The sequence below is a fragment of the Colobus angolensis genome, unplaced genomic scaffold (genome assembly GCF_000951035.1).
Source record: "Colobus angolensis palliatus isolate OR3802 unplaced genomic scaffold, Cang.pa_1.0 Scaffold53, whole genome shotgun sequence".
In the NCBI taxonomy this organism is placed as follows: domain Eukaryota; kingdom Metazoa; phylum Chordata; class Mammalia; order Primates; family Cercopithecidae; genus Colobus; species Colobus angolensis.
The window spans coordinates 9,109,432-9,123,867 of NW_012118821.1; positions in this window are offsets into that span (position 1 = coordinate 9,109,432).

The following is a 14,436-nucleotide window of genomic DNA, read 5'->3' on the forward strand; positions in this document are numbered from 1 at the left end:
GAACAGCTAAGGGATGCTGGGCTTAACACCTAGGTGATGGGATGATCTGTGCAGCAAACCACCATGGCACACATTTGCCTGTGGAACAAACCTACACATGCTGCCCATGTACCCCTGAACTTAAAATAAAAATTGAAGAGCCAGGCGCGGTGGCTCACGCCTGTAATCCCAGCACTTTGGGAGGCTGAGGCTGGTGGATCACCTGAGGTCAGGAGTTCAAGCCCAGCCTGATGAACATGGAGAAACCCTGTCTTTACTAAAAATACAAAAATTAGCCAGGCGTGGTGGCGCATGTCTGTAATCGCAGCTACTTAGGAGGCTGAGGCAGGGAAATCACTTGAACCCGGGAGGCAGAGGTTGCAGTGAGCTGAGATCCACACCACTGCACTCCAACCTGGGCAACAAGAGGGAAACTCTGTCTCAAAACAGAAAAAAGAAAAAGAAACAAGAAAAAAAGAAAGTAACAAGTTATTTCTTTAGAGTTATGTAAGTCAAAGACCAATGTGCTGAACTCTTGGTGAATGTGTGTCTTTTTGGATGATGTTTTTATTTTATAAAGATTTTAGGGAAAGGTAAGCTTCACACAGTTTTCTAGTCATACATGGCTCTTTTAAAAGTTTTAAAAAAGAAAATGCTTATATATATAATGTATATTATATTATAATGTTATATATATTATATTATAATATATAATATACATTATATAATATATACATTATATAATATATAATATACATTATATAAAGCATATATACTATATATGTATTCATGTATACACACACACACATACATTCACATTTTCTCTGGGTACCTGGACGAGAGTAGACTTGATGTAGGGAAAGTTTTCCCAGTGATAATCAATTGTGGGCTACCCACCTGCGGGGCAGATAGGGACATCCTGCTTTTTCCATGTGACCAGAAATAAGTCAAAACACCTGAGCACTTTCAGCTCCTCCTCATCGCTTCACTTGCCCACAAATTTTCAAGTACAACTCATGGTCATTCAGCAGCCTCATGTACGAGGTTTGTTTGTCTTAATCAAGGTTAAGACTCAGATTAGTAAAGATTGTTTTTCTTGTTTGTTTTTGTATTCTATTTTTTAAAATTCTTTTCGTTTCATGTGATAGAAACTTAGGTCACACTTGCCTAAAAGTACACAGGTAAAGGATGCAGAATTTGTTAATACTGAGATTCACTGAACTGAAGAAAGGACAGCTCTCAAGAACCAAAGGGCTAGAATTGGGAACCTAGTGACCATTAGGACTGCTTCTGATTCTGCTTGCCTTTTACTCTTTCATTATACATAGGTTTTATCTTCATGATCACCAACCCAATTTCTTGACTCAATAGACAACAGAAAATCCATCCTTCCAGCTTCCTGGGAAAGAAAAACATTTGGCTAGGTTGGGATTTTAACACAGCATGTTAAGAAAGATGGAATTCTATGATTGGCTCTTTCTGATTCATCTGCCCATCTCTGGGTAAAAATGAGTAAAGCCTATTTTTGGAAAAGAAGAGTAAATGGATTCTAGACAGGTTTAAAAAAATACTGCAGACTCGTACTCATTTAGAGCATCTGGGTGTTTTTTTAGAATTATCTCATCTATCTTGAGTGGCAACTCTTTAATAGGAAATTTACTTTACAATTTTTCTCCTGAAAATTGTTTCTCTTGTCAAAGAAGACAGAAGCAGAAATAGAATTGAGTCATTTTTTTCTCAGATCTTCTTGTTGAAGCTTCATGATCTTGCCTTAGTAGTGTTTTTTTTCTTTGAAAATCAGTCATTTCTCATTTTCTTTGAAATTTTCCAAATCCTCATTATTTAAAATTTAGATTTCTGGAAATAATTATTTTAGGCATATTCTATATCTTTATTTTCATCTCTGGTTATGAACCTTCAATTTTTTAAAATTTTACTTTAAAATTCAAGAGTATGAATTCTTTGTGTTGTAACATTGGCCTCTTTAGATGTGCTTCCTGGCCTCCCCTTTCAAGCCATTTGAAATTACAGTGCCTGGATATGTGATAATATCCCAATTATCTAGATGCATCTCTCTTCCTATACTCCAGATTTAAAGAAAAATATGAAGGTTGATGCCCATAATTTTTAAGATGAGTGGAAATCTAGCAATCTCTAACTAGGATGCTTAAAACTTACAACCATGTTTTGTCTTCTTTACTTGTGTGTGTGTGTGTGTGTGTGTGTGTGTGTGTGTTGTGTGTGTGTTTTAGAAATAATTTAAGAGTGGCAATGTTCTTTTCATTTTCTCTAGATTCAGCATCAAGTCATTATCAAAACCACAACTCAAGAATTATCAGAACTCTGAAATTTTTTGTTTTGTTTTGTTTTGGTTTTGTTTGTTTTTAGCTGAATAAGAGGAGTAGCAGATGGTTTAGGTCCCATCTTGTCACCACAAATGGTTATGGTGCCAGTTGACTGGCTTCAGTGGGAACATTCACTCACTTTCTCTGTCTCTTTTACTACTCCAGATTTCCCTCTTTTCCCAAGAGTTCTCCAAACTGGCGTAACCCAGGCCCATGGATTTTATGTAATAGTAGAGATTTTGTTATACATTGCTATTTTGTCTTTTCTACCAAGTAACCACTTTATTTGAAAAAAGTGATATGCCATTTGCTTACATGAATGGGTGATTGGCATGTTATCAAAGTTTGGGGCCAGGTGTGGTGGCTCACACCTGTAATCCAGTACTTTGGGAGGCCAAGGCAGGCCAATCACGAGGTCAGGAGATCGAGATCAGCATGGCCAACATGATGAAACTCCGTCTCTACTAGAAATCCAAAAATTAGCTGGGTGTGGTGGCATGTGGCTATAGTCTCAGCTACTCAGGAAGCTGAGGCAGGAGAATCACTTGAACCTGGGAGGCGGAGGTTGCAGTGAGCCGAGATTGCATCACTGCACTCCAGCCTGGGAGACAGAGCGAGACTCTATCTCAAAAAAAAGAAAAGAAAAGAAAAAAGAAAGTTTGGATGGATTGTCTAGCAGGGTCTTGCTGGTTGACACTGGTTTGATACAGTTTTTTTGTTCTTGACTCTGGACCTGGGAACGTTAAATGTTCCTCTCAGTCATGAAGTTGTCTAGGGAAGACTCACACTAACAAAACTCATAAAAGTTGCACGTATAAACTAGAAATATTCATAGACGTGTTTTAGTGAAACATGTAATTATCCAGCACAGCAGACTGTGTTTGTATCTCAGCACATTCTCTCTAGATAATAGCACAGAGATAAAAAATATTGAAATATATTCTGAGAATGAGATATGTACAAAGATTAAACTGGAGGAAATAAATGTCACTGAGTTGCTTTCACCAAGTTGGAATATCTTCACTTTTGTTCTTATTTATGAAGTTCTAACAGTTTTGGATAAACACGTCCAATATTGAGGCTACATTTTTCTATTTTTAAGCCGACCACCCCTTTCCTTTGTTATCCATATTTTGTTATTGTTAGACAATAATCTCACACTGCTATTTTTTGTCTTAGCATTGGGAAACTACTTCTCGTTTCACCTTTTCCTTTTGGTAGGTATGTGATCTCTTCCCTGGATATCAATTTTACTCCTTCACTCTCAAGGTTCTCACAGTGCCTTGCTATTCATTCACAGCATAAATATCAATGACATCTCTGCAATTATTGTTAAATCTATCTTCAGACTCTGCTTTTCCCCTTCAGTCTATCACCAGGCCCTCAAGGTGCTAGATTGAAGACTAGTCTCATTCAGTCCCCAGTCCAAGTGACATACTGAAGTCATTTCAAAGGCACTAAAACAGCTTCCCAAATGTACAAAATACTTCAAAATAGTGATCTATTATTTACATTGAAGGTACTCTGGGTTTTAGATTCTTCATCAGAAATAACAGCGGCTTTTCATTGTGTACTGGCTACCTAGGCAATATACAGGATATAACAGATGCCTGAAAAGAACGCTCTCTGAATTATTTTTAAAATTCTCAGAGGAGGGGAGATAGTATTGAATTACAATGACTTGTTAATTAACATAGTTCATTCTTAATTAAATTCTTATTTTGAGAGCAGAAAGCTAAAAGTAAAGAAGGTGCCCTCTGGATTGTGGATGGGGTAGGCAGAAGCACTCCTAGAGAACCACAAGAGGACACACTGCAAAACCAAAAACACACGCTTTTACTGCACAGTCTAGCTCAGACCCCTTCCCTCATTCACGGAATGTCATGTGCAGTAGAAATTTAAACCATGGGGATTTTCCAAGAATAAATTCCTTAAGGGAGACTGCAAGATGCTTTAATCCAGATGTTGAAAATTCATGGGTTTTAATGTAATTGACAGTTGGTGATTTCACCGTGGCTGTCCCGTCTCCTGCATCAGTGACTTATTGAAATGACATTTATAATAAAAATGCAAGAAATTATTCTTCCTACTTTTTCTTGCTTCAATTAATTCTATAGGTGAGCACATCAGCTACACAGGATTCCCAATACTCTAATCCGAAGAAAATCATTAGAATTCAGAAAGATTTATGACTCCACTTTTAGTTTTAGCAAAAATGACTGTGATAATCCCAACATAATTGATATATTTGGGACATTGCAAAATTCAATATCAATAATGATTCAGTACCATGGTTCTGGGATTCAATCAATTTAAACAGTTATCCTTCCTGGGGGAAGGGGAGTCATTCAGTGACATGTAAGAAATTCATATCTATTTCCTCTTCCTTCCCTCCTTCCCTCCTTCTCCTTCTCTTTCTTTCTTTCCTTCCTTCCTTCTTTTCTTTTCTTTCCTTCTTTCTTTCCTTCCTTTTCTTTGTTTCTTTCCTTCCTTCCTTCTTCCCCTCTCTCCCTCCTTCCCTCCCTCCCTCCCTTCCTTCCTCTTTACCCAAATTCTACCCATTTCTTGAGGCTAACTGAAAGTCCCAGCTTCTCTACTAAAACATCCTTGACTCTATCCACCCTCAACCACCCTTTTTCCTCTGAAGGAAAAGTTGATTCCAAGTTATGCAGCCTACGTTTTTTCCATGCTCTTTTGATTATCTTGTCTCTAAAATGGGGCTTCCGGTTTCCTCATGTCCCGCCACTATAGATGTCACTGTTTTCAGGTTGCTTGATATTGAAAAGAGATTCATTTCCTCTAATGGGACAAATTCCTTTTAGATATGAAATGTGTAATAGTACATTAGTAGTCTTTGTGAGATGTGTCAATATCTCAGTTTTGTCGTTTCAATAAGAGTAGCTATTAGTTGTTTGTTTAGTTATTTAAAATAATTGTAATGGTTAAGGGTAACTTATAAAAACTAAGAAAAAAATCAGGCTGGGCACAGTGTCTCATGCCTGTAATCCCAGCACTTTTGGAGGCTGAGGTGAAAGGATATCTTGAGTCCAGGAGTTCAAGACCAGCTTGGGCAATGTGGCAAGACCCATCTCTATAAAAAAATATAAAAATTAGCCAGGTGTGGTGGTGTGTACCTGTAGTCCCAGCTACTCTGGAGGCTGTGGTGGGAGGATTGCTTAGGCTCCAGAGGTCAAGGCTGCAGTGAACCAAGATCGTGCCACTGCACTCCAGTCTGGGTGACAAAGTGAGACCCTGCTACTAAAAAACAAAAAGAAAAAAATCAAAGATGTACAAAAATTATCCCATGATATAGATAAAAACCCACTTAAAAGTGTTTCTTTGGAATTGTAGTCAGTATTTATGTACAATTAAATCTAGAATAATAGCTCAAAAGCTAGACATCTACTGGATTAATTTTTTTTCTTTAGTATACACTTAAAGTGGACATTGCAAAGAGCAAAACTTCATACAATACCTGCCATTTTAACACACAATATTTGGCAATTTAAATTTATCCCACCTTATACATCTTGTAAAAGCCCAAAGTTAAACAAGTGTTAAGGATCAATTATTTTAGCTAAGATTTACCAGTTGACTCCATTTGTTAATCTTTACTGAGATTAGTACAGAAAGTTATGTAATCTGGTGAAATGAAAAGATCTACATGCAGTCTGCATAGCACATCTCTTGGATACATTGAAATGTAGGGAAAGAATAAAAAGAATCCAAATTCTCAGCTGCTTCCAGCTACCAGACCATCTAACGTTATACATTCTCATACTGCCTAAGTTTTGTCCATAAATGGAAAACAAATATCTTAGAATACCCAAATAGTAGCTCTCAGAATCATACAGCACAAACATTTCTCCCAGTCAAGTCACAATTAATAAAATGAGCAAAAATAAATAAATAAATAAAAGCAAACAAAAGCAAAAACCGCAGGTGTGATTTTTACGCATAAACATGGCTGTGACACCTGACCTATGGTGGTCCCCTTGCAACTAACTACTTAGGGTATCTACAGTATCTACAGGACTAATTCATGACCTAACCCCACCTCTCAAACGTGCTCTGCCATTTCTCAGACTGTTCTCTACGCCATCTTGTCTACCATTTGCTCTGGAGTAATGGTTTTCATTCTCCTTCAGCCTCCAAATCATTTTGATTCTGCCTGGATTAATTATCTGGTTTTGGAACCTATAAACCCTATAAAAAGTCTTCTTGGGCATTCTAACATAATTCTACAACTTTAATCACTTTGGAGCCATTTAGAATTTGCCTGCTATGTACTTCTGTCTTTGTTGATAATCATATTTAAAAGCACACTGATATTCATAAAAATATGATTGTATGATTGTACCTGCTTATATACATGTAGTGATATTAATCAATGATTCAGATCAATCAATGTTTTCATTTGTTGTGTGAGTACATTAACATCATTACTGATTTCCACAAACTACGAATGTATCTCTTTGCTATGCTGCATCAACTGTGTCTATGATTATGAAGACAATACTCCTTTAACATCAAGCAGAAAGGAATGGAAACATTTTTGCCTACAAGACATCAAATAATCCACATTAACATATTAAAACAATAAACATTTTGGCCATTTGAGAATGTACTGACTGTACTGAAATCATGTAGGTTGTTTGCAAATTGATTATTCATTCTGAGGAGAGCCCTGGCTCACCTCCTGCCAGCCTTTTAACAACCGTTTCTCCCTAGATTAAAGGTGATTAGGGCGTAACATGTGTTCCTCAAAATATTTACAATTGCATGTTCTTTATCACTATAAAGATAAAATGGCTCCATCTATTATATTAAAATTTAATATTCTTTCCATCAGAGAAAATTTGATTACATGCCTTGCAAATACACACACACATGCACATACATGTGTACACACACAAATACAAGCGCATAGATATGTACACACACACACATACATACTACATACATACACACACAAAAATAGTCTTACACTTTTAGGACAAAATATTTTTCCTCCTAATATAGGATAACACTAAAAACTTCCTTATAGTTAAAAAAAAATGTCTACAGTGACAAGCTTAATCCCTTTTTCTCTAGGAGAACCTCAGGCATATATGTGTACATGTATTTTCTTGGAGTGGGAAGAGGGTGGATCATAAGAGCTGTGCTAATGGTGATAAAGGAGAAGTCCATGAACTTATATCAACAATATCTGTTTAATGTCTACTACATAGCAGGAACTTCCAGATGCTGTGGAATACAAAGTTAAACAAAATATATTTGAACTGGCGCTTAGCTACCATTATTGTAATAATCATTACTCAGTGGTGCTTAGCCAATCCCATCCAACAGGCAGAAATCTCTTTTATCGCATACCTAATAAAGCCTCTTCAAACTGCAAATGAAAATGAGTCAGAGAGTGACAGTTGTTTGAAAGTTTTATCATTATTATTACTTGCTAAAAGCTTCATATTTTATACCATAATATCATTAGCAATTATTTCATTTTGTAGAACAAAATGGATACATCTACTCAGTTTTCAAAGCTAAAGATCCTTACATGTGGCAAGCTTTCTTTCTAATGCAATGTTCTACTCATCGTCATTCTCCCTATTCATTACTAAGTGCATCATTTTGTTACCCACTTAATATATACATGGCCCAAACTAAACAACATGGAGAGAGATAGTTTTTGGAGTAGTCACTATGGTCTTTGATTAGATTCTCCTATTCAACCTATATGATGCCTGTAATGATTTACAGATGAATCAGCACATATTCAGAGAGCTCAGAAAGCAATCACTCCAATGTCACAAAGCTAATACATGAAGATACGAGAATTTGATCCCAGGCTTGTCTCACTCTAGATCCCATGTTCTTTTCACCGCACCCTGCCATTATGTAACCAACGCAATGGCAGATGAATCGTGGCCAAGGTAGTCTGAACGCTCTGGCTGGCTGAGCTATGGAAGGAGCTGCTGTGGCCAACACAGAACTGAGGGGAAAGAAGACGGGAACATGCTGAGAAAGGGCAGAGCATGTTTGAGAGGTGGGGTGAGGTCATGAATTAGTCCTGTAGATATCCTATGTAGTTAGTTGCAAGGGGGCTATCCAATGGCAGGTGTCACAGCCATGTTTATGCCTAACGTGTGATGTTTATGCCTAACATATGCCCTGCATGTGATGTGGCATCTAGCAGACTCCTGGTACTTAACATTTCATGTTCTCCTCCTGGCATAAGGTTCCTCAGAATATATTTCAAAAGTAAAGAGAGTTAAAAAAAAAACTAAAATGTGTTTTTAAGTAGTTCGTTTTCCTTAATCTTGACATCTAATTTGGTAATACTTCACTTAACTAAAAAACATGCCAGCATTGTATTAATTATTCAGCCCTTCCCAGGCTTCTGCAAGCTTTAATTAGTGAAAGACATTTTCAGGACAAGTTATAATTTGCATGCCAACAAATTTGTTTATAAATTACACAGTAAAGGTAAAACTTGGTAGTATGTCAACTTCCTTAACTGGGATCTATGACACAGCTAGGTTTGCTACAGCTTGTACCTGAATATGCAGCCCTAAAACTTGGTAAACCTTCTGTTCCTTTTAATTTCCTTACCCTAGACCTGTGATTACAATTTAATTTAATTTTTGTTGTTCTGTAAGTCCCTATTTGTTATAATAGCACCTCAATTCCAAAGTCAAAGTAAATCTGTCCATAAATTAAACAAAACTGCATTTGTGATCTTAGATATTTCCACAAAAAGAAAGGGTTTTGACTTGGCCTAAAAGAGTACTGCCCATCCAGTAAGTAAAAAATATAACATCAGATTCATTAATAGATTTTGAAAGTCAGACTTATTTCAGGAAGAAGAAGCAAGAAGACTTGACTTCAGTAAGGCCACTTTGCCATGATGCCACTTGGTCACTTGTTCAAGGGACCAGGGTCATAGAGTGTCAGGATTATTATTATTTCCTTATTTTAACATAAATGCATTTTCTATATTGTACTCTGACTTTCTTATACTAAATAAAAATCAATTTATAACAATTTGTTACAGCATTATATTTGGCTTACAAATCCTTCTTGCTCTCAAGCATTAGCAAGTGTTCATTTTTTAGATTTCAAATTTTGCTTTAAAATCATTTCCTCAAAAAATTGTATCAGAAGGTGATCTTATAAACGTCAACTAATCCCAAAGGTAGACCTATTAGACAGTATGCTCCTATCATCTCAGTGATTTCTCCCATCCAGAAAATCTGTGTCTGGATGAACAATTGATATGTGGAGAAATGATGGCAAAGACCTCACTAATAAATATATGAAAGTCCTGATTTCCTTCACAGTTTATTAATGTTTTCGAGGTTGGAGAAAAACATCAAACAGTCAGAGGCCATGAGATTAGAGCCAAATCAGCAGAGGTGTTGCAAGGACATGGAGGAGACCACCAGCACCTGGGTGGAAGAGCCGTGGGGTGGAAATACACTGCTTTCTTTGCTCAGCATCGCAAGTGATTCATCAAAAAGGCAGCTCCTCCGTGTTTTAATTTGAGCTGTTTCTCTCCACAGACACCTGACATGGAACTTTCGGTTCAGAGAAGACGACAATCGTAGAGATAAATTTTAGACATGAAGATCTGTTTCAACTTGCTTCCTCCTTTGGATAACTATGTTGCTGTCAGTGTTTCAAATACACATGCCTGATTCTTCATCTCCTTTTCTTTAAAGACTTACGCAAGTGTATCTCTGGTGAGTAGACCCCCAACCAGTCATTTTGATCTGAAACAAACTGGTAAATAAAGACCATTTCTGCCTTTTCGCTTGCATTTGCATCATTGCACAAACTGTTCCTCCTGACTGACGTGATGTATTTACTTGTCTGTTTGTTTAACCTTTTATTTATGAAAAAATTCTACTTTTTGTAGATCAAAGATTAAACACACAGGCATACATCAGAGATATTGTTGGTTTGGTTCCAGACAACAGCAATAAAGTGAACATTGCAACAGAGCAAGTCATGAATTTGTTGGTTTCCTAGTGCATCTAAAAGGCATGTTTACACTATGCTGAAATTTATTAAATATGCAATAGCTTTATGTCTCAAAAGTTTATATATCTTAATTTTAAAATACTCATTGCTAAAAAAATGTTTCAGCAACTCATAACCACTTAACTGGCGGAGGGTCTTGCGCTGACGTTGCTGGCTGCTGACCGATCAGGGTGGTGGTTGCTGAAGGTTGGTGTGGCTGCAGCAATTTCTGAAAATAAGGCAACAATACAGTTTCCCACATTGATTGACTCTTCCTTTCACAAATGATTTCTCTATAGCATCTAATGCTATTTGATAGCATTTTACTCAAAATATAACTTTTTAAATCAGAGTCAATTCTTTCAAACTCTGATACTGCTTTATCAACTAAGTTTATGTAATATTCTAAATTCTTTGCTATCATTTCAAAAATGTTCATAGCATCTTCACTAGGAGTAGATTCCATCTCAATAAAACATTTTCTTTGTTCATCTGTAAGAAGCAAGTCCTCATCTGTTCAATCTTTATCACGATATTACAACAATTCAGTCCCAACTTCAGGCTCCATTTCTAATTCTACTTCTTGCCACTTCTACCACATTTGCAGTTATTGAAGGCTTCAAATACTCAAGTCATCCATGAGGGGTGGAGTCAACTTCTTCCAAACTCCTGTTAATGTTGATATTTTCACTTCCTCCCATGAATCCTGAATGTTCCTGATGGAATCTAGAAGGATAAACTCTTTCCAGTACTTTTTCAGTACTTTGCCCAGATTCATCTGAGGAATCACTATCCACAGCAGTTGTGGGTTATAAAATGTATTTCTTATATAATAAGGATTGAAAATCAAAATTACTTCTTGATTCCTGGACTTCAGAATAAATATTGTATCAGCAATGATGAAAACATTAATCTCCTTATACATCTCCATCAGAGCTCTTGGGTGACCAGGCACATTGTCAATAAGCTGTAATATTTTGAAAAGCACCTTTTTTTCCTGAGCTGTAGGTCTCAAGAGTGAGCTTAAAATATTCAGTAAAACATGCTGTAAACAGTTGCTGTCATCCAGGCTTTATGGTTTACACATGTCGAGTCGATCTAGCATTAGGGTCTTAGGATTTTCAGAATTGTAAGTGAACAATGAGTTCAACTTAAAGTCATCAGTTGCATTAACCACTAATAAAAGAATCAGCCAGTCCTTTGAAGATCTGAAGCCAGACATTAACTTTTCTCTAGTTAGGAAAGTCCCAGTTGGCATCTACTTCCAATAAAAAGCTCTTTTGTCTGCATTGAAAATCTGTTGAGTGTAGCCACCTTCATCAATGATCTCAGCTAGATCTTCTGGATAATTGCTGCAGCTTCTACATCAACAAAAGTGCTTCATCTTGCACTTTTATAAGGACAACTTTTTTCCTTAAACTTCATGAGCCAACCTCTGCTAGCTTCAAACTTATTTTCCATCTTTCTCACCTCTCTCAATCTTCATAGAAGAGAGTTATGGCCTTACTCTGGATCAGGCTGTAGCTTAAGAAAATTGTGTGGCTGGTTCAATCATCTACACAGACCACCAAATTTTCTTCATATAAGCAATAAGTCTTTTTCAGTTTCTTATTATTTGTGTTTTTACTGGGGTAGTACTTTTAATTTTCTTACAGAACCTCTCATTTGCATCCACAAGTTAACTATTTTGTGCAAGAGGCCTATCTCAGCTTTTGGCATGCCTTCTTACAATACTTAATTATTTCTAGCTTTTGGTTTAAAGTGAGGAATGAGACACAAAACTCTTCATTTCACTTGGACACTTAGAGGTCCTTGTAGTGTTATTAATTAGCTTAATTTCAATATTGTTTTATCTAAGGTTATAGGAAGTCTCAAGGAGAGTCAGAAAAATGGAAGAGGAGCAAGGTGGTGGAGCACTCATAACACACACATTGATTAAATTTTCCATTGTATTTGGAAACGTTGCCCCAAGACCATTACAGTAGTATCATCAAGATCAATTACCATAGATCACCATAACAGATGTAGTAACAGTCTGTTTCACAAGAGTAATGAAAAAGTTTGAAATATTGTGAAGATATCAAAGTGTGACACAGAGACAGAAAGTGAGCACATACTATTGAAAAATAGTACTGGTAGGCTTGTTCAACACAGAGTTGCCACAAACCTTCAGTGAGAAGCACATTGAAACTAAGTGTAGTCAAATGAAGTATGTCTGTAGCTTCCTGGGAAATTCCTTCTCGACCTCCTAAAGTGAGGTTGGTTCAATTCATCCTTACTGACATAGAACCATGCATACTCACTATCAAAGAACATAGTACGCCACATCGGGAATGCCAGTGTACAGTTTACAGTAGGGAGAACTGCTCCCTTTAAAATGTAAAAAAGCAAAACCAAAAACTTTTGTGAGGTGGGACTTCCAGTGTGGCAAAATAAGTAATAAAACTGGACATTATTGCCAACAATCACCCCATCAGGACTCTGGAAATTGACCAAAGCAAACCTTGAACTAAGAAGTGGTCGTTTATTGTAAAGAAACAACTGGATTTCGAGTAAGAAGAGTGGGAGCCTGTGGCATCCTTGCTTGGGGCTTCGTCCATCCCCCACCACAGCTGAGTCACAGTGATAGTTCTACCAGAGGAGAAAAAAACTGAAAGTCTTTGCCAGAGGGGCCCGACCTGATATGAAGTAGAACGACGCAAGACGCCATGCTCAAGCAGCATTATCAGTAATAAGAGCAACATTGATGACGAATCTACAGAAGAAAAGTGGCTCAGCAAGGATGAAGATGTGACATGGATTCAAGCAAACAGAATGGCAGAACCCCCAGCATCTATCAGGGACATCCAAGAAATGAGAAAGATATGGGGTCCTTGGTAAGCTTCCACATGTCTATGAGACTTCAGAGAAGCCAAGATCTTCACACATTCCTCATTTTGGCCTGTGATTATCTGTAGAAGACATATGAGCATGCACAACAAAATTAAAGAAGGAAGAGACTCAAAAGCTGCCGAAACATTGAAAGTGTCCCCGGACCCACACAGATCCACTGTCACACAATGGAAGACTTACTGTTTTGAGGTGTTAGACCACAACCCCTGATTAATGACTGGCTCGCCAATATGCTATTCAGACACAAAGATGACCCTAGGAAGCCCAGGCAAAAAATAATAGTAATAATTATACATACACACAGAGTCATGTGCCACTTAATGTTTCGGTCAACACAGACAGCATATATAATAGTGGTCCCATAAGATTACAGTATCATGTTTTTGCTATATTTTGTTCTCTGTTCAGATATATTCAGATACGTAAATACTTACCACTGTGTTACAAATGCCAACAGTTCTCAGTACAGTCCCATGCTATACAAGTTTGTAGCCCAGGAACAATAGGCTACATCATAAAGCTTAGGTGTGTAGATGCTATACCATCTAGGTGTGTGTAAGCACACTCTATGACGTTCACACTATGTGGAAATTTCCTAACAATGCATTTCTCAGAATGCATTCCCATTGTTAAGTGATATGAGACTACACACACACACACACACACACACACACACACACACACACACACACACACTTTCAACTGAGCAGAAACATAAGCAGCCACATGCCATGGGGAACAGAATCTATACAGATTTAGGACACACAAGTCATTATAGAAACAAAAGATGAATCCAAAAATTCAACAACAATCTTTGAGGGACAAAAGATCTGAATCCACAATGTAGAACTATTTTATGAAAAGGTTCAGGTTCCAGTGAAAAATTATGAAACAAGGAAAGAAACAGTAAAGTTTTTCCTACTATTCAAAAAATAAAAATAAAAAGCAAATCAAAACCATGTAACAAAAACTGTCACTGAGATGGCATAGATATTGGGCTTAAGAAACAAAAAATCTAAGCAAGCTAATTTAAATATATTGGGGAAAAAAACTAAACCAAACCATTTTTAGGAATTAAAGAAAACATGATAAAAATAGCTCAATAACTAGAACATTAGTTATTATGATAATTATTTTTTAAATGACCTGGTAAAAATTTCAGAGTTGAAAATTACAATAGCTAAAACCTTAAGAAAAA